Source organism: Nuphar pumila, chromosome 16 (genome assembly GCF_984573655.1).
Source record: "Nuphar pumila chromosome 16, dmNupPumi1.hap1.1, whole genome shotgun sequence".
In the NCBI taxonomy this organism is placed as follows: Eukaryota; Viridiplantae; Streptophyta; class Magnoliopsida; order Nymphaeales; family Nymphaeaceae; genus Nuphar; species Nuphar pumila.
The window spans coordinates 2,955,939-2,974,859 of NC_143264.1; positions in this window are offsets into that span (position 1 = coordinate 2,955,939).

Consider the following 18,921-nt stretch of genomic DNA (forward strand, 5'->3'; position numbering starts at 1 on the left):
AGATGTACCGTAGGATAGTTGACAATGAGGTATTGCATGGATATATAGATGGTGTTGAAAGTTTTATTGAATTTGCAACGACAAGTGTCAGTACAGTGGATCCCACAGGTCGGATTAGGTGTCCCTGCAAGATTTGTAAGAACAATCGATTTATAGACCCTCATGGCATTAGACATCACCTATACAGGAAGGGTTTTGTGAGTGATTATCAGAATTGGACCTTTTATGGTGAAGAATTTAGAAACAATTTTGATGCACCGGTAGATGTGGTGCACGATAATTCATATATGGATTTGATATTTAATGCCGCAGGAACAGAACTAGGTTCTGCTATGGGTCATAGTGATGTAACAACTGCGGTAGATGAAGAATCATCAAACGATGCAGCTAATAGATTTTATGATTTACTTAGAGATGCTGATGAGCCACTTTGAAATGGTTGCAAGAGTCACATTATCTTGTCTGCAGTTCTTCAACTACTGAATTTAAAGTTCGAGTATAATTTGAGTCAATCATGTTTTGACCGTTTGTGCATGATAACGAAGAGTATGTTGCCTAAAGATAAAAAATTGTCATAAAATTTTTATCGTGTGAAGGCTATGGTCAACGCTCTAGGTATGGGGTATCAAAAGATAGATGCTTGTCCAAATCACTGCATGTTGTATTTTAAGGATCAGGAAAAAAACATATCATGTCTGTCATGTGGGTATCCTCGGTTCAAGACAAAGACACGAGGCAATGGTATCGCGAGATTAAAAGAAGTTTCATACAAGTCACTCTGCTACTTTCCTATCACCCCTAGATTGCAACGATTGTATATGTCTTCAAAGACAGCTAAACACATGAGATGACATGTAAATAAAGTTTGACATGATGAAGACAAGATCACGCATCCTGTTGACGCGGTAGCTTGAAAGCACTTGGATCATACTCATGAGAACTTCGCAATGGAAGTGAGAAATGTTAAACTTGGTCTATGTACAGATGAATTTAATGCATTTGGGGGTAGATCAACTCCATACTCATGTTGGCCAGTATTTATAACTCCATACAACCTTCCACCAAGCTTGTGTATGAAGCGTCAGAATCTTTTCTTGTCTCTATTGATCCCTGGTCTGACCTCACCTGGCCAAAATCTTGATGTATATTTAAGGTCATTGATTGATGAACTAAAAGTATTGTGGGATGACGGTGTTATCACGTACGATGCTCACAAAAAACAAAATTTTAATGTGAAGGTCGTTCTATGGACAATCGGTGACTTCCCTGCATATGGTATGTTATCTGGTTGGAGCACACATGAGAGGTTAGCATGTCCGTACTGCATAGAGGATACAAAATCATTTAGATTGACTCAAGAAAGGAAACTATACTGGTTTGAGTGTCATCATCTATTTCTACCCAACGACTATCCATTTTGAAGACAAAGAAATGTGTTTCGAGCAGGAACAACTGAAATGGAAGGTCCACCGACAAGATTATCTAGCATAGAGATTTTAAGAAAATTGTGATACTTTCCAGATGTATTAACAAATGTCTGTAGTCTGACACCCTTCCTTGGATTTGAGAAGGATCACAATTGGACAAAAAAATCTATATTTTGGGAACTACCATATTGACTGACCTTATTGATACGACATAATTTGGATGTGATGCATATGGAGAAAAATGTGTTTGATAATGTGTTTAATACAGTAATGAATGTTAAAGGAAAAATGAAGGATAATCCGAAGGCCCGTATGGATTTAAAAGTAATATATAAAAGATCAGAATTGAAACTCAAAGAGTATAATGGCAAAGTACTGAAACCAAAGACAAACTACGTGCTTAGACCTGATCAAATAAAGCATGTATGTCAATGGTTGAGACAGTTGAGATTTTCAGATGGATACGTCTCTAACATTGCTCAGACTGTGAAGATCGATGATGGACAGTTATATGGGTTGAAGATCCATGATTGTCATATCTTTATGCAACGATTGATACCCCTAGCATTCCATGATATGTTAGTCAAACTTATATGGGGGGTATTATCTGAGTTGAATAGATTTTTTAGAACATTGTGCGCATCAGAAGTCGTAGTATCTGAGGTAAAGAATCTCGAGGATTCTGTCGTCACTACTATTTGTCAGCTAGAGAAGATATTTCCGCCAACATTTTTTGATGTTATAGAATATTTGATCAAACATTTGCCATATGAACTAAGGGTTGGCAGTCCTGTACAATATCGGTGGATGTACCCATTTGAAAGGTATATTTTTTCTTATATTTGTTTCTTCAATGACATATATTTCAAATTTGAGACATATATTTTTGACAAATATATGTTTGACCTAAAAAAGAGGTTCATAATAATGCAAGAGTAGAAGGCTCTATTTGTGAGGCATACACTTTAGAAGAAATTTCAAATTTCTCATCTATGTACTTTGAACCTCATATTCCAACACGTTACACATGCCCACTTCGTAACGATGATAGAGAATAATTTATTGTAGCTGACAAACTGATGATATTTCAACCACTTGGGCACGCATTTGGTAGTTGCCGATCAAGACTCTTGGCAGATCAAGAGCAAGACGCAACACAAATCTATATTCTTTCCAATTGCTCAGCGATCGTCCCATATATCGAGTAAGTATATATAGACGCAACACAAATCTAAATCCTTTTATGTTCTATACGTGCATACATGGTTTGATAATATAAGTATTTGTTAAGTGCAAACAATTTGATCTAGAGTTGCGAAAAGAAGTTTCACATCTCATTGATGCAGAAGTACAAAAAAAATGTGAAACTAAGTTTGTGGAGTGGTTGAAAGAGTTGGTAAGGACGATGACATAAATTGTCTACGTGTAAACAACACTAAGTTACTTAATTGGTTGTGATCACAATCATTGTTTATGTTTGTAGGTCTGTCATGGTGATGTTAACGATCAAGGAATATGTGATTTACAAAATGGTTCGTAAATGATTATCGATTCCATACAAAAGACTACGGTATAAACAAATCAATGATGAATAGTGGTGTGTGTGTCAAGGGTAGCAGCTACGGTAAAAATCAAAGTTGACTTACTTAGGCATAAATAATAGGGTAACTTTATTCAAGTGTCATTGGTTTGATCCAACTGCAACAAGAGTCGACAAAGCCTCAGATTGTGGAGGTGAATCATAAATCAAAGTTTGAAACATATGAACCATTCATATTAGCCTCGCAAGCTCAACAAGTTTACTATACTTCATATCTGAGTACAAATAAGTCAGATAGAAATGAATGGTGGGCAGTTTGCAAGGTGAAGTCCAAACTATACCCTGAATATGATCAGTTACAGGACGACAAGTTAACTAAAGAGAGTAATTACTATCAATCAGATGATATCTATGACTTCTCTTATGGTCATGATGTCGCACATGATATGCATGTCATATCTCCATTGGTCGATGGAACATTCATGAAGGAATGTGATCCAAATGATATACCAAGTGGATGGGCAAACAATGAAGAAGAAGAAGTAGAAGATGAAGAAGAGGAGGAAGAAGAAGAATATGAAAGTCAATTAAGTGATGAGGAAGAATTCTCGAGCTAGTGAGCAAAATCTTGTAATACAAATCTCTATTGAAAGTATTGTAATGTGTTTGAATGTATTGCAATACTTGATGTGAATGATTTGAATTATTTGAATATATTGAAATGTATTGCAATGATGTGAATGATTTGAAGGTATTTCAATGTTTGAATATATTGCATGACATTTTTTATTCTTTGATTATGTATCTTCGATATGTATATAGTTATGCTTTGAATGTATTGTAACGTGTTTGAATGATTTGAATGTATTGCAATACTTGATGTGAATGATTTGAATTATTTGAATATATTGAAATGTATTGCAATGATGTGAATGCTTTGATGGTATTCTAATGTTTGAATGTATTGCATGACATTTTTTATTCTTTGATTATGTATCTTCGATACGTATAGAGTTATGATTTGAATGTATTGTAACATGTTTGAATGATTTGAATGTATTGCAATACTTGATGTGAATGATTTGAATTATTTAAATGTATTGCATGATATTTTTTATTTGTTAGAATATGGTTCATAGAGGTTACAGTGGTCGTTCACCCAGTGATAGCCAGTCTCAGCCTTCATCTTCACGGGTTACTTTGATAAGTATATCATTTAACTAATTATATACTTGATTAGTTTAAATACACATTCTGAGAATTTCTAACACATTTTTCTACAAATGATGTTTCGTTTGTACATGACCCACCTACAACAGTTGTTCATACAAGTCACGAGCCAACGCAGGATGCAGGGTCTTCTCAGTCTGACACAAGAAGACTCATTCAAATAGTGTGTATCGATAATCGATCGTAAGTATTTTATTTTCACTTATTACTTATCTTATAAATATTGTATATTGATAGTTAATGTGTACCAATTCATGTGCAGCGCAAGATTCGAGCGACAAGAAGTAATACGAGATATTAGAAATTCACTACTTCAACATCTATCAGGATCAATCGCTCAGTGAAAAGAGTACCCGAAGGAGGTGTTGGACAGATTGTGGTCATCATTCACGGTATACAATCGTTTTTCATAGTTAATGTATTTCATATTTAATTTTTTGTTATAGTTATGTCTACTAACTTTCTAAAAATATTTGTAGGCTTCGATGGAGGAACATGATGTAAGGAAGATGTGGCAGAAAGTGGCTGCCAATCGATTTGCAGACATGTTGCACAATATGAAGACTGCAACAAGAAGCATCTAGTGTGATAGATGATCCATTGCAGTGGAAGGGCCATGAACCTTCTACTATCAGGTCAGATGTTTGGGATGCAATGTTCGACAAGTGGACGGGGCATGAATTTTGAAACCGCTTAGCGAAGGCTGCACAAAACCGAGCGAAGATGCCCGATGCTCATCTACACACAGGTGGATCTAGGACTTTTGGGAGCCACCTGAAGAAAATAGTAACTCATCAATATATATATATATTATCAATTTTATAAGTATTGTTGCAAACATGTTAAATAATTATTTTATCATTTAACTTCGCGGGAAGCAGAAAAAGGAGGCATTGTGCCATACAAGGATGCGTTTGTTGAAACACATAAACGTAAGACCACAGAAGAGTTCGTATAAGAGAAGGCAAGAACAACAATAGTATGTATTTATTGTATTAATAATCATTATAATATACAAGTTATCATAAACATTGTAATTGTTAATTATTAATTCATACTGTAATCATTACTTTATAGGAGTCATATGAGCAACAGATGGTAGAGCGATATGGCGATGACTCTACTCAGCATCTATCATTTGATCCTGCAGCATGGGTGACTGCAACAAGTGAGCCCAAAAAGGGTCGTGTGTTCGGATTTGGGAGTAATATAAACACATCACCAGTCATTGCTTCCTCCAATCATGGCTCATAGAGTTCTCCCGTTAGCATCAGCTCCAAGCATCCGACTGACCCACCTAATTCTTGGGATGGTGTATGCCAGCTCGTTAAGGACACAATGCATGACTACTTACATGAAGCAATTTCTGACATTGTCCGTAATGAGTTGAGCAGTTTTTTTCATAACAGGAGAACTTCGGCTGCAGATGAATCTCAGGTATGAAAGTTTCATGTTATGTATTATATGTCGTTAGATTTTATGTTACTTTGATTGCCTTAACTTAGATGTATTGCATATAAATTTATTTCAGTATATTTTGTTTATGAATACTAACCTTTCTTTTCTCGTGTAAGTTGCTGGCGATAATCAGCGTAGTGGAGCTGAAGGTGCAGATCAAGACAATGAAGAAGAGGACGCACAGAATCTTGGCGATGATTAGATTCATGTGTTGAATTTATTGTACCTTCTTTTTGTTTAAAAAATATAAACGTTCAATTATAAATAATTAGAACTTGCGAATTTTATAGTGGATCGATTAATTGTTTTAGTTTCCTTATATGTATTTTGATGTGTACTTTATGTTTTATTCACAGAAAATATAAATTATACAGGAAATATAAATTGTATTACAAGAAATTTTTTCTCGATATTTATGTTTTAAATAATTTTTTTAATTTTTTTTCTTTTTTTGCGACAGAAATATCCATTGCTATTTGATGTCGAAGTCCAATTTAGCGACGGATTAAGGGCGAATTTTAATTCATCGCTATTTACTAGTTGGTCAATGTTTTTGCGACAGATCTTAATTCATTGTTGGGTTTGTCATTATAGTATCGATGGTATTAGCGGCGGATTTTAATCCATCGCAAAGCCAAAAGCTCTGTATAGTAACGACGACCTTGCGACAGATCTTAGCATTCGCTAATTTGTCGCAAATTAGCAACGAAACTGGCGACAAATAGTTTTAGTCGCTATTTAGCCACTATAATTTTGCGATGGAAGCTACCCGTCGTTACGCCGATGTTAATCCGTCACTAAACAGTTTAGCACCCGATTAGGGTCGTCGCCAATTCACAGATTTCATGTAGTATATGTAGCATGGGTTCGCTTTAGGTTTGCTATGAAACTAATTATTGCATTCCTGGTGAGCCCTGGTTAGGTATGGGTTAGGTTGGGTAGGTCAAACAAGGACTAATTTTAGACTAATTTTGTTTAGGAGACAAATTTGTTTTCGTAGAAAATTCAATACACCCAAATAAGTGCACTACAAATCACGAGACTTGGTGAAGGTCTTCTAGAGATGTCAAGAAAGACTATTCAAAGGAAAGGGTCAAAATTGTTCTAGGCTAGGAGAATTGGTCTAGGTTATGTTTAGAACAAACACATTTCGAAGAAAAAAATCATTTCTCCCAAATAGAACGTGGAAAAAATTTAAAAATTGGTGGGGACACTAAGGACATGTTGAGCAAGGTTCTCACAAAAATTAGAGTCTAACTTGTTCTTGTTGGGGAGAAATGAGATTGAAAACAGGAGAGACAAAACAAAGGATAAGACTGGTTGGACTGGGTTTTGGGCCTAACAGGTTCGAGTAGAAAATCTATTTCTCTTTACTAGGATTTGATAAATTTATAATTTTTTAGAGAAAGTCTTAGGAAAGGTTAGGGAAACTATAATTAAAATCGCAACCCTAAATGAGTTCGAAGCGGGGAGATATGAGCTCTGAAAGTGGCATCTATTTTTGTAGTTAACAATAGAGCAATATTTATGTTTGGTGCAGAGTTTAATGGTTTGGGGACTGGGATAGGGTAGGTTTAGGCTTAGGACAAGGCAGAGCTAACTCACCAAGGTTATGATAAAGGAGAAGCATGTTTGGGCAGGGGCTGGAACACTATAGACCAACATGAAATTCCACTAGAGGGGGGGGTGAATAGTGAAATATGATTATGATCGATAAAATAAAAATAATTAAGCAATAAGGCACAACACATAAAACATAGAAGTTATACCGGTTCGGTCAGTATCCAGACCTACATCCAGCCCCCAAGCAAACCACTTGAGATTTCCACTATAACATCCGAGTCACCGGATAAATAGTACAACACCCTCTTCCCAAGAGGTCTTCTTCTCTCAACAAAGAAGGGGCACACCCTCTTCCCAAGAGGTCTTCTTCTCTCAACAGAGAAGGGCAACACCCTCTTTCACAGAGGTCTACTTCTTTAAACAAAGAAGGAAAACAGTGAATAACAGAGTTACAATACTTCCTATAGAACCTTCAGAATTATATGAATGCACGAATGAAGGATTCTCAGAATGTTCTGTTTGTCACTCAGAGGATACTCTTTGTCAAAGAGCTGGACTTGACTTTTTCTCTTTTCTTTTTCTCTTTCTTTTTCAAGGCTCTCTTTTCAAATCACGAATAGAAATTTTTCTCTTTGTAAGCTCACACATCTATTCCATTCCGTTGCTTGAATAGTTTATTTAAGTGTGTTTATATAGCCTTTAAAAAGTAGTCATTACATTTTAGAATTGTAACTTTTTTGAAATGTGAAATGTTATGTCATTTCAAAAATATCTTTTAGAGAAGTTCGAGAATGCCTTTTTCCATAAAGGTGAAATAGAGGGTACACTAGTCGTTGTAATATTTTAGGTAATACATATTTTATGTAAAAAGTCTATTTCTTACAATAGTACATTGAACGTTGGGTTGTAGTTTTGTCTTTATTCTAATTAATGATTTGAGGTACATTAGTACTTCTTTACTTTAAATGAGTGTAAGTACTATGAGTGCTTTGAGATATTTATTTGTACATAGTCATGTCAAGTGTTTTCTTTATGTTGTGTATTTCAAAGTCTCCAGAGAGAATGAGGGCCAAAAAGAAGGTCGACATTCTTTGAGAAGGATATTTAACAAGGATTTGTTACAGAAGGCATTTAATGCTTTGTAAAGAGAATGATGACTTCAAGTAAGTCGACATTCTATGGTTATGAGAAAAAGTAACTAGAGTCCTTTAAAAAATATATTTTATTTGTTTTTCTTTTGTGTAGCCGATTTATGTTTTTGTCTTCTTCTTGTATTAAGAAACATTTCATTAAAGAAGATAACTAAAGTCTTTTCAAAAACATATTTTATTTGTTTTTCTTATGTAGTCGATTTTATGTTTTTGTCTTCTTCTTATAAAAAAATATTTCTTTAAAGAGGGAAACTAAAGTCTTTTAAAAAACATATTTAATTTGTTTTCTCCATGTAGTCGATGTTATGTTTTTGTCTTTTTCCTACATTCCTTTTTTCATGTTGTCTTGTATATAGTACAAGGTACAATTATTATATGACAAAATATCTTTTTCATGAAAGGTTGTAAGAATGTACAATTATTAGTTTTCAAAAAGGAGCTTTTTGAAACTATCGTATACTTTTATGATATAGTGTTTATGAATGAGTATGTAATATGCAATATGCAAGTTCCTGAAGGTTCTGTTACAAATGACTCTAAAGAAGAAAAAAGTCTTCATCTTGAGGTAGCCGATCTCTTCATTTGAACTTTAGGAAAGCATGGCTCATCAAGCTTTTTCTTCAAGGAGTATGATTGCACCATAGTTGTACTTGAACAGGGAGTCTCCATCCTTATTGGGTGAGATATCCTTGCATCAAATACTCGTTAGATTTATGGCAAAACATATTCAGTCATAATATAACATTATTTCAAGAGAACATATTATCATATCTTATAAAATCAAATGAGACAGTGTATCATATTATGTGACATCAAAACCGAGTTTCTCAACATTCTCCCCCTTTTTGATGATGACAAAATATGTTCCTCCTGTCAAAAAGACATTATGCATAGAAATAATAATATGATAAAAAAAGTTAAATAATGTTTAAAGAGAGAATATTTCTCCAATAATGGAGACAGGTTTTCTCCCCCTTTGTCATGGACAAAAAGGAGGGATCAGAGTAAAAAAAAAATTATTACAGACCGAAAGTATAAAAGTAATTTAAAAGTTATTACAGACAAGGAGTTTTAGTCAGAGTCAGTGGTATTGAGCTTGCGGCGGCGGCGACGTGAATCTTGGCCCATTGTCAAGGAGTCAAAGGCCTGTTGAAGAGAGGCTTGATTCCTGAGAAGTAGAGTCTGTGTATTTTGGATGTCGACGAGGGTAGAGAAGATGTCGGGGTCAGAGCTTGCTGGGGGATCAGCTTCACTGGTGCTTTCATCGTCAGCGTGATCTCGAGGGGACCCTTCCTCAGGGAGGTATGAGTCATCGAATGCATGATCAGACCGGTGAATGATGTCTTGGTGGAGAGGCACCTGGAAGTGCTGAAGGATATGGGTGATGAAGTATCCGAAAGGAAGAGAGTGGAAGGTCCGAAATTGATCATGTTATTGAAAATGATACTGGACCAGTTGATGGGAAAGTTGTAGAAGATTGCATATAGGAGAAGGGAGATTTCGTTTGCCACGAAACCCTTGGAAGGAAGCTTTGGAAAGACGTTGGATGAGAGGATGTGTGAGAGTATTAGAGCATGAGGTTTTAGATTGCTCGTATGCCATGGGAAATGGGTGCAGCGAGTGGAGAGAAGGACTTTCTTAAACACAGTTCGATCTATCGGAACTATGTTAGGAAGCTCAATGCCATAGGAAGAAAGGTTTAGAATGCAGCCTAGTTGAGAGATATTGAAGGAGATGAGTTTTCCATGTACCATGGATGTAATGGTGGTGTGGTCACGGTCTACAGAGAGGTTGGTATAGAAAATTTTGATGAGATGAGGATAGTAGGTCATGGAGTTAGTCGTTCCTAAGATGGGAACAAAATCTTGAAGAGAGGTATGGAGGTCAAGGGATGTGAAGGCGTCGAAGTTTACTAGTTTGCCAGTTTGAATTGGCAAGGTGCTAATGTACTGAAAGTGGTGAATAAGGTCTGGGTATCTTAGATCCGCGGAGGTGATCACATTGGTAGAGGAGGAGGCCATTATCGAGTGTCTTGAAAATAAAGCACTAGGAGAGAAGGGAGCTTGAACCGAGAGAAAGTGCGTATAAGGATAGAAAAGTTCGAATGGAATGGTAAGAGATGAACCAATTTGATTAAATAGAAAGAAGAAAATAATTGTTGATATGAAGTGAATGACATTGGAAGAGAGTGATTTTTAGATTTTAGCTAAATAAGGAAATCCGTGAGGAGTAAGTTAAGAGACTTGCGAATGACAAATCAAATCAATGTTTGAGGATAGTGTATTATATTAGATTGAGGAGGACATAGTATTGAAATATATAGATTTTACTATGGGTGAGTTTATCGACTAGTGAGAGAAACCATTAATAGAGTATGGGGTGTCATGTTGAATAAAAAAAAAGTGATTGATCTTGAAAATAATGGCCTAATAAAACAAACAACTTGTTACTCTATGTGGAGGGATTCTAAATTCGTGAATGGAGAGTTAAATACATAAAAAGATGATATGGATATGTAGAGAAGAGTGAAAGGTGATAAAGGACAATATTTACTTGATTTAGATATGACATAAAGTAGAGTTAGAATAAAGGTTTGCTTGGAGACAAGACTATAATGATTCTCGATTTTAGAGAGATATACAATAAGAGAGAGACAAGGTCACGGATAGAAAGAAAGGTCATAGGGTGATCATGTGATGTGTACTTTGAAAGATATGACATTTTAAAGAAAAGAGTGCCTTAAAAAATATTTCATGATTAATATTTGTAATTTTTATGAGTATACGTGGATATGAGAAGGACACATTTTGACTTTGACTAGTGGTAAGAGAGATGATGAGACAAAAAGGAGAAAGAGTTAAAAATATATGTAAGAATTGAAATAAGAATAGACATGGAGGAGTCGGATTCAAAAATGTATAATAAAAAATGTATTCGAGAGATGAAATGAGGAGACAAAGAAATATTTATGAATAAAGAGTAATAAATGTGAGTTGTCATAGAGAGAAGTGAGATGACATATATGGATTTTTGTGAAGGATAAAGAAGTAATAAAAAATGATTGATGAAAGACATAAAGTTATGATTGATATGAATTATTGTTTATATTCTTAAAGAAACTCGACAAGGTTAAGTTTTAAACAAGAGTTGACAAGAATGGAGGATTAATTTGTATACGAAAGAGATGATAATAGATAGTTTGTCGGGCTATGATATAACAGATGATATAGTAAAAAAACAATTTACGTGAGACTATAGCAACTAGATCTTTTAAAGGAACCAAATAGTCATTCGATTTTAACTAATGAAGAGTATGAGTTCTCATAAACTAAGTAGAACAATTTATCGTAAGAAAAGTTTTTATAAAAGGACAAAAATAATAAAGGAGTTGAGTGATGTGAACATTGTTATGATGGCTTTTAATATAATTAGTTTTTATGGATATGAGAGAAAGGAGATAGGACAAGGAGTTATAATGGATGTGTACTTGAAAGATGACAAGTTGAATGACATAAAGAATGTGTCTTATAAGAATACGTGAATATGGAAACTTAGTTTGACTAACAAAAATCGATAAGAAGGAAAGCAATTTAAAATTTAAACCAAAACTTATAAGAGGTATTACAATAAGTGTGATTAATTTATAAGTCACTTAGTTTGCATATTCCTAGTTCTCTTCTAATTCGTGTGAAGTCTTCATGTTTTAATGGTTTAGTGAATATGTCTGCTAACTGTTGATTAGTGGCTATGAATTCTAATTTAATTATATTGTTTAAGACTTGTTCTATTAAGAAGTGGTGTCTTATTTGAATGTGCTTAGTTCGTGAGTGTAAAATAGGATTCTTAGATAGGTTTATAGCACTAGTATTATCACAGAAAATAGTTGTATTTTCAAAATTTAAACCAAAATCTTTTAAAGTTTATTTTATCCAGATGACTTGTGTACAGGCTAGGCTAGCAGCAATGTATTCGGCTTCAGTAGTTGATAAGGATACACAGTTTTGTTTCTTACTGAACCATGATACTAGTGAGTGCCCTAGCATGTGACATGTTCCACTTGTGTTTTTTCTGTCAGATTTACTTCCAGCAAAGTCAGCATCGCTGTATGAGATTAGATCAAATGTAGAGGATTTTGAATAGAATAATCCAAAATCAACTGTGTCTTTTAAATATCTCATTATTCTTTTTACAGCTTTAAGATGTGATTCTTTTGGATTTAACTGAAATCTAGCACACAAGCAAACACTAAACATTATATCTGGACGGCTAGCAGTTAAATAAAGAAGTGATCCTATCATACCTCGGTATACCTTTGTATCAACAGACTTACCATCTTCATCTTTGTCCAACACAGTAGTAGTGCTCATAGGAGTAGATTTTGAAGCAGTTGAGTTCATGTTGAACCTCTTCAAAAGTTCACGAGCATACTTAGATTGATTGATGAAAACTCCATCCTTGGTTTGCTTAATATGCAGTCCAAGAAAGTAGGTGAGTTCTCCCATCATACTCATTTCGAATTCCTTCTGCATGGACTTAGAAAAATCTTCACAGAGAGTGTTGTTAGAAGATCCAAAGATGATGTCGTCGACATAAATTTGAACAATTAGGGTATGATTATTCACTACTTTGACAAATAGTGTAGAATCTGCTTTGCCAACAGAAAAACCAGTTTTTAATAAAAAAGTTTTAAGCCTATCATACCAAGCACGAGGTGCTTGTTTTAAACCATATAAAGCACGTTTGAGTTTAAAAACATGATATGGGTATTGTTCATTTTCAAATCCTGGAGGTTGTTTTACATAGACTTCTTCATTTATAAATCCATTTAAGAAAGCACTTTTAACATCCATTTGAAATAACTTGAAATCCATATAGCTTGCATATGCTAAGAGCATTCTAATAAATTCAAGTCTAGCAACAGGAGCAAATGTTTCATCAAAATCAATACCTTCCTCCTGGTTGTATCCTTGAGCTACTAGTCTGGCCTTGTTTCTTATAACATTACCTGTTTCGTCTAGCTTGTTTCTGAAGATCCATCTTGTCCCAATGATTGGATGATCCTTTGGTCTAGGTACAAGATCCCAAACGTCATTTCTTTGGAATTGATTCAGTTCTTCAGTCATGGCTAGCATCCAGAACTCATCAATGATGGCTTCATCAATCTTCTTTGGTTCAAGTTGAGAAATGAATGCCATGTTTGCAATCCGTTCTAGCTGAGCTCTAGTTTGAACCCCCTTTGTTAGTTCTCCCAAAATCTGCTTTTGAGGATGATCTTTGATATCGACAAAGATTATTTGATGATCATCTTCATTAGACTTAGCTGTGTTATCTAAAAATAAATCTGTACTTTCAACATCATCATCATTAGTTTGTATATGAACAGATTGATCAATAGATTCACAAAAACTAACATGCATAGATTCTTCAATAGTATTATGACTCTTATTGAAAACTCTGTATGCTTTACTATGACTTGAATATCCTAAGAATATGCCTTCAACAGATTTAGCATCAAACTTATCCAGGCTATCTTTTGTGTTTAGGATAAAGCATTTACATCCAAAGACTTTGAAATAGTCTATTCTTGGAGTTCTGTCATAGAATAGTTCATAGGGAGTTTTATTTAATAAGGGTCTAATGAGAACTCTATTTGTTATGTAGCATGCAGTATTAACAGCTTCTGCCCAAAAAGATTTTGCAAGATTATTGTGTTGGAGCATAGTCCTGGCAGATTCCTGAAGGGTTCTATTCTTTCTTTCTACTACACCATTTTGAGGTACAGCTCTAGGAAAGGCAAAGTTATGAGAAATACCATGCAAGTTACAAAAATTTTCAAAGAGTTCATTTTCAAATTCTCCTCCATGGTCACTACGGATTTTAACAATAGAACACGATTTTTCGTTTTGTAATTTTTTACATAAGATTTCAAACTGACAAAACGTGTCACTTTTGTTTTTCAAAAATATTACCCAAGTAAATCTTGAGTAATCATCTACAATGACAAAAGCATATCTATTATGATTAAGGCTAGCTACCCTAGAAGGACCAAAAAGGTCCAGGTGGAGAAGCTCTAAAGGTCTTTTACTTGAAATGACATTTTTTGATTTGAAAGAAGATTTTGACAATTTTCCTAATTGACATGCATCACAAAAATAATCCTTTTTAAAAGATATGTTGGGTAACCCACGTACTAACTTATCTTTAGCTAGTTTAGACATGTATTTAGAATTGACATGGCCCATTCTCATGTGCCATAGATGTTGAGTGTCATTATTAGCTATGAGGCAATATTCTGTGATGTTTTCTAGGTATAGTTCATATATATTATTCTTTCTTATACCTTTTAAGATGATGTTTTCATTGGTGTCAGCTATAAGGCATGCATCATGATTAAAGCTAACATTATAACCTGTGTCACACATTTGACTGATACTTAGTAGGTTATGTTTTAAGCCTTTAACAAGGAGAACGTCTTTGATAAGAGGTTTGTCTATGTTACCAATATTTCCAATACCAATTATCAAACCTTTGTTGTTATCTCCAAAGGTGACGGTTCCTCCTTCTTTATGATGAAGAACAACAAAAAGGTCTGGATGTCCTGTCATGTGCTTTGAACATCCACTATCTAGTATCCATCTGTTCTTCTTCTTTGGAGCCTGCAAAACATTAAGTAAATCTCCTTTTTGGTACCCAATCGGGTCCTTTTTTGTTAGACTTTGGAACCCATATCCATTTGGATTTGGGTTTGTCTATCTCTTTAGAGGAGTTAAAAAGATTATCATTATAATACTCCTTATTTGGTTCAGATGAACTTTTCACAAACGTGGTCTTTTGATTTATACAAGAAGGTTTTTTGAAATGAGAATAGCCAATACCATTCTTGTAAAAAGAGACCTTCTGAGAGGATAAGAATTTATCCAAGTTCTCTTTACCTTTAGTAAACTTGAAAACCGTTTTCATGAGGTTCTCAGTTTTACTTTTTAGCTCTGAAATTTTTACTTGCATATTTTTAATTTTGGAGCTAGTAGAAGAAATTTCAGATATAAGCATAAGATTTTTCTTTTTCAACTCAGAATTTTCACTGCTGAGTTTTTCATTCTCTTGAGAAAGCTTTAAATTTTCAGATTTTAAAACTTTATTTTTGAAACTCAATTTTCTAGATTCTTCAAATAGTTCTTGAAAAACATCTAGAAGTTCTTCAAAGGAAAAATCAGAGATTTCACTTACCGAACTTTCGTTTGCCATGAAGCACATATTTGCAATTTCGGCTTCATCATCACTTGACTCTTCACTAGTGGATGGTTCTGAATCATCCCATTGAGCATGCAAAGCCTTTTTCTTGAAGAACCTCTTCTTTGGTTCCTCAGTTTTGGACTTTCTTTTGAGAAGAGGACAATCACGTTTTAAGTGGCCTGGCTTATTACACTGAAAGCACATGGGATCTTCTTTAAGATCTTTTCTTTCCTTGTGCCTGTTTGGAAGTCAGTTCCTTCTCATGAAGCGCTGGAATTTTTTGGTAAGTAGCGCAATTTCTGATTCTTTATCTGAGTCTTCATTCTCAGATAAGGCTGGGAAAGCTAGAGTTTTCTATACTGGTTGCTCTTCTTCCCTTCTTTCTTTCATGTGGACTTCATAGGCCATAAGATTGCCTATTAAGTCGTCCAATGTAAGTTTAGATAAATCTTGAGCTTCTTCAATAGCAGTAGTCTTTTTCTCGCAATCAGTTGTGAGAGATCTCAAGATTTTCTTCACCTTTTCAGTCTGGGAATATGTTACACCCAGAGATTTCAGATCATTGGTGATGTTGGTGAATCTGGTAAACATCTCTGTGATGGGTTCATCTTTGTTCATTTTGAACAACTCATATTTTCTAACAAGAGATGATATTTTGGCTTCTTTTACTTTGTTGGTTCCTTCATGAATAACCTCCAAACAATGCCAAATGTCATATGCAGATTCACATATAGATATTCTGTTGAATTCATTCTGATCAATGGCACAATATAAGGCATTCATAGCCTTTGCATTTAGGTTTGCCATTTTCTTTTCTTCATCAGACCATAAGTTATAGTCTGCGGATGAAGATGTGTATGGATGCTCAACAACTTTCCATACAGCAAAGTCTATGGATTTTAAAAAGATAGTCATTCTGCACTTCCAATATCCATAGTTGGAGCCATTGAAGAAAGGAGGACGAGATGCGTGTTGACCTTCAATATCACGAGCATAAGAGGTAGATGCAATTTGTGCTGGAAGACTTGTTACATCGAAACCAGCAAACCTGCTCTGATACCAAATGAAATTCCACTAGAGGGGGGGTGAATAGTGAAATATGATTATGATCGATAAAATAAAAATAATTAAGCAATAAGGCACAACACATAAAACACAGAAGTTATACTGGTTCGGTCAGTATCCAGACCTACATCCAGTCCCCAAGCAAACCACTTGAGATTTCCACTATAACATCTGAGTCACCGGATAAATAGTACAACACCCTCTTCCCAAGAGGTCTTCTTCTCTCAACAGAGAAGGGCAACACCCTCTTTCACAGAGGTCTACTTCTTTAAACAAAGAAGGAAAACAGTTAATAACAGAGTTACAATACTTCCTATAGAACCTTCAGAATTATATGAATGCACGAATGAAGGATTCTCAGAATGTTCTGTTTGTCACTCAGAGGATACTCTTTGTCAAAGAGCTGGACTTGACTTTTTCTCTTTTCTTTCTTTTTCTTTTTCTCTTTCTTTTTCAAGGCTCTCTTTTCAAATCACGAATAGAAATTTTTCTCTTTGTAAGCTCACACATCTATTCCATTCCGTTGCTTGAATAGTTTATTTAAGTGTGTTTATATAGCCTTTAAAAAGTAGTCGTTACATTTTGGAATTGTAACTTTTTTGAAATGTGAAATGTTATGTCATTTCAAAAATATCTTTTAGAGAAGTTCGAGAATGCCTTTTCCATAAAGGTGAAATAGAGGGTACACTAGTCGTTGTAATATTTTAGGTAATACATATTTTATGTAAAAAGTCTATTTCTTACAATAGTACATTGAACGTTGGGTTGTAGTTTTGTCTTTATTCTAATTAATGATTTGAGGTACATTAGTACTTCTTTACTTTAAATGAGTGTAAGTACTATGAGTGCTTTGAGATATTTATTTGTACATAGTCATGTCAAGTGTTTTCTTTATGTTGTGTATTTCAAAGTCTCCAGAGAGAATGAGGACCAAAAAGAAGGTCGACATTCTTTGAGAAGGATATTTAACAAGGATTTGTTACAGAAGGCATTTAATGCTTTGTAAAGAGAATGATGACTTCAAGTAAGTCGACATTCTATGGTTATGAGAAAAAGTAACTAGAGTCTTTTAAAAAACATATTTTATTTGTTTTTCTTTTGTGTAGCCGATTTATGTTTTTGTCTTCTTCTTGTATTAAGAAACATTTCATTAAAGAAGATAACTAAAGTCTTTTCAAAAACATATTTTATTTGTTTTTCTTATGTAGTCGATTTTATGTTTTTGTCTTCTTCTTATAAAAAAATATTTGTTTAAAGAGGGAAACTAAAGTCTTTTCAAAAACATATTAAATTTGTTTTCTCCATGTAGTCGATGTTATGTTTTTGTCTTTTTCCTACATTCCTTTTTTCATGTTGTCTTGTATATAGTACAAGGTATAATTATTATATGACAAAATATCTTTTTCATGAAAGGTTGTAAGAAGGTACAATTATTAGTTTTCAAAAAGGAGCTTTTTGAAACTATCGTATACTTTTATGATATAGTGTTTATGAATGAGTATGTAATATGCAATATGCAAGTTCCTGAAGGTTCTGTTACAAATGACTCTAAAGAAGAAAAAAGTCTTCATCTTGAGGTAGGCGATCTCTTCATTTGAACTTTAGGAAAGAATGGCTCATCAAGCTTTTTCTTCAAGGAGTATGATTGCACCATAGTTGTACTTGAACAGGGAGTCTCCATCCTTATTGGGTGAGATATCCTTGCATCAAATACTCGTTAGATTTATGGCAAAATATATTCAGTCATAATATAACATTATTTCAAGAGAACATATTATCATATCTTATAAAATCAAATGAGACAGTGTATCATATTATGTGACATCAAAACCGAGTTTCTCAACACAACAAAGATATTGAGGAGGGTGCGGGTATGTCGGTTGCTTGAATGCACTACACATACTAAGGACTTGGTTGCAATCTAGTCCAAATGAGTGGGTCGATCTACTAGAGATCAGGGTTGGCTCAAGATAGAGGAAGCTTGGATCAGACGAGGGCCTAGGGGCTAGGGATTGGTGAGAGAATGAGAGAGAGTGTGGGACACACCCAAGGGAAGAGAGACAAATTGATAGAAGTTTTATTTTCTTTAATGATTCCAACTACACAAAGTTGAGGCCCTTTTATAGGTTGAGTGAGCTCTTACATAAATATATGAATTAAAGTAAAATAAAAGCAAATGACCCGCTACTCTAAGCACTAATAAAACACTAATACTAAGACACTCTTGGACTTTAAGGTCATAAAGGAGGGCATC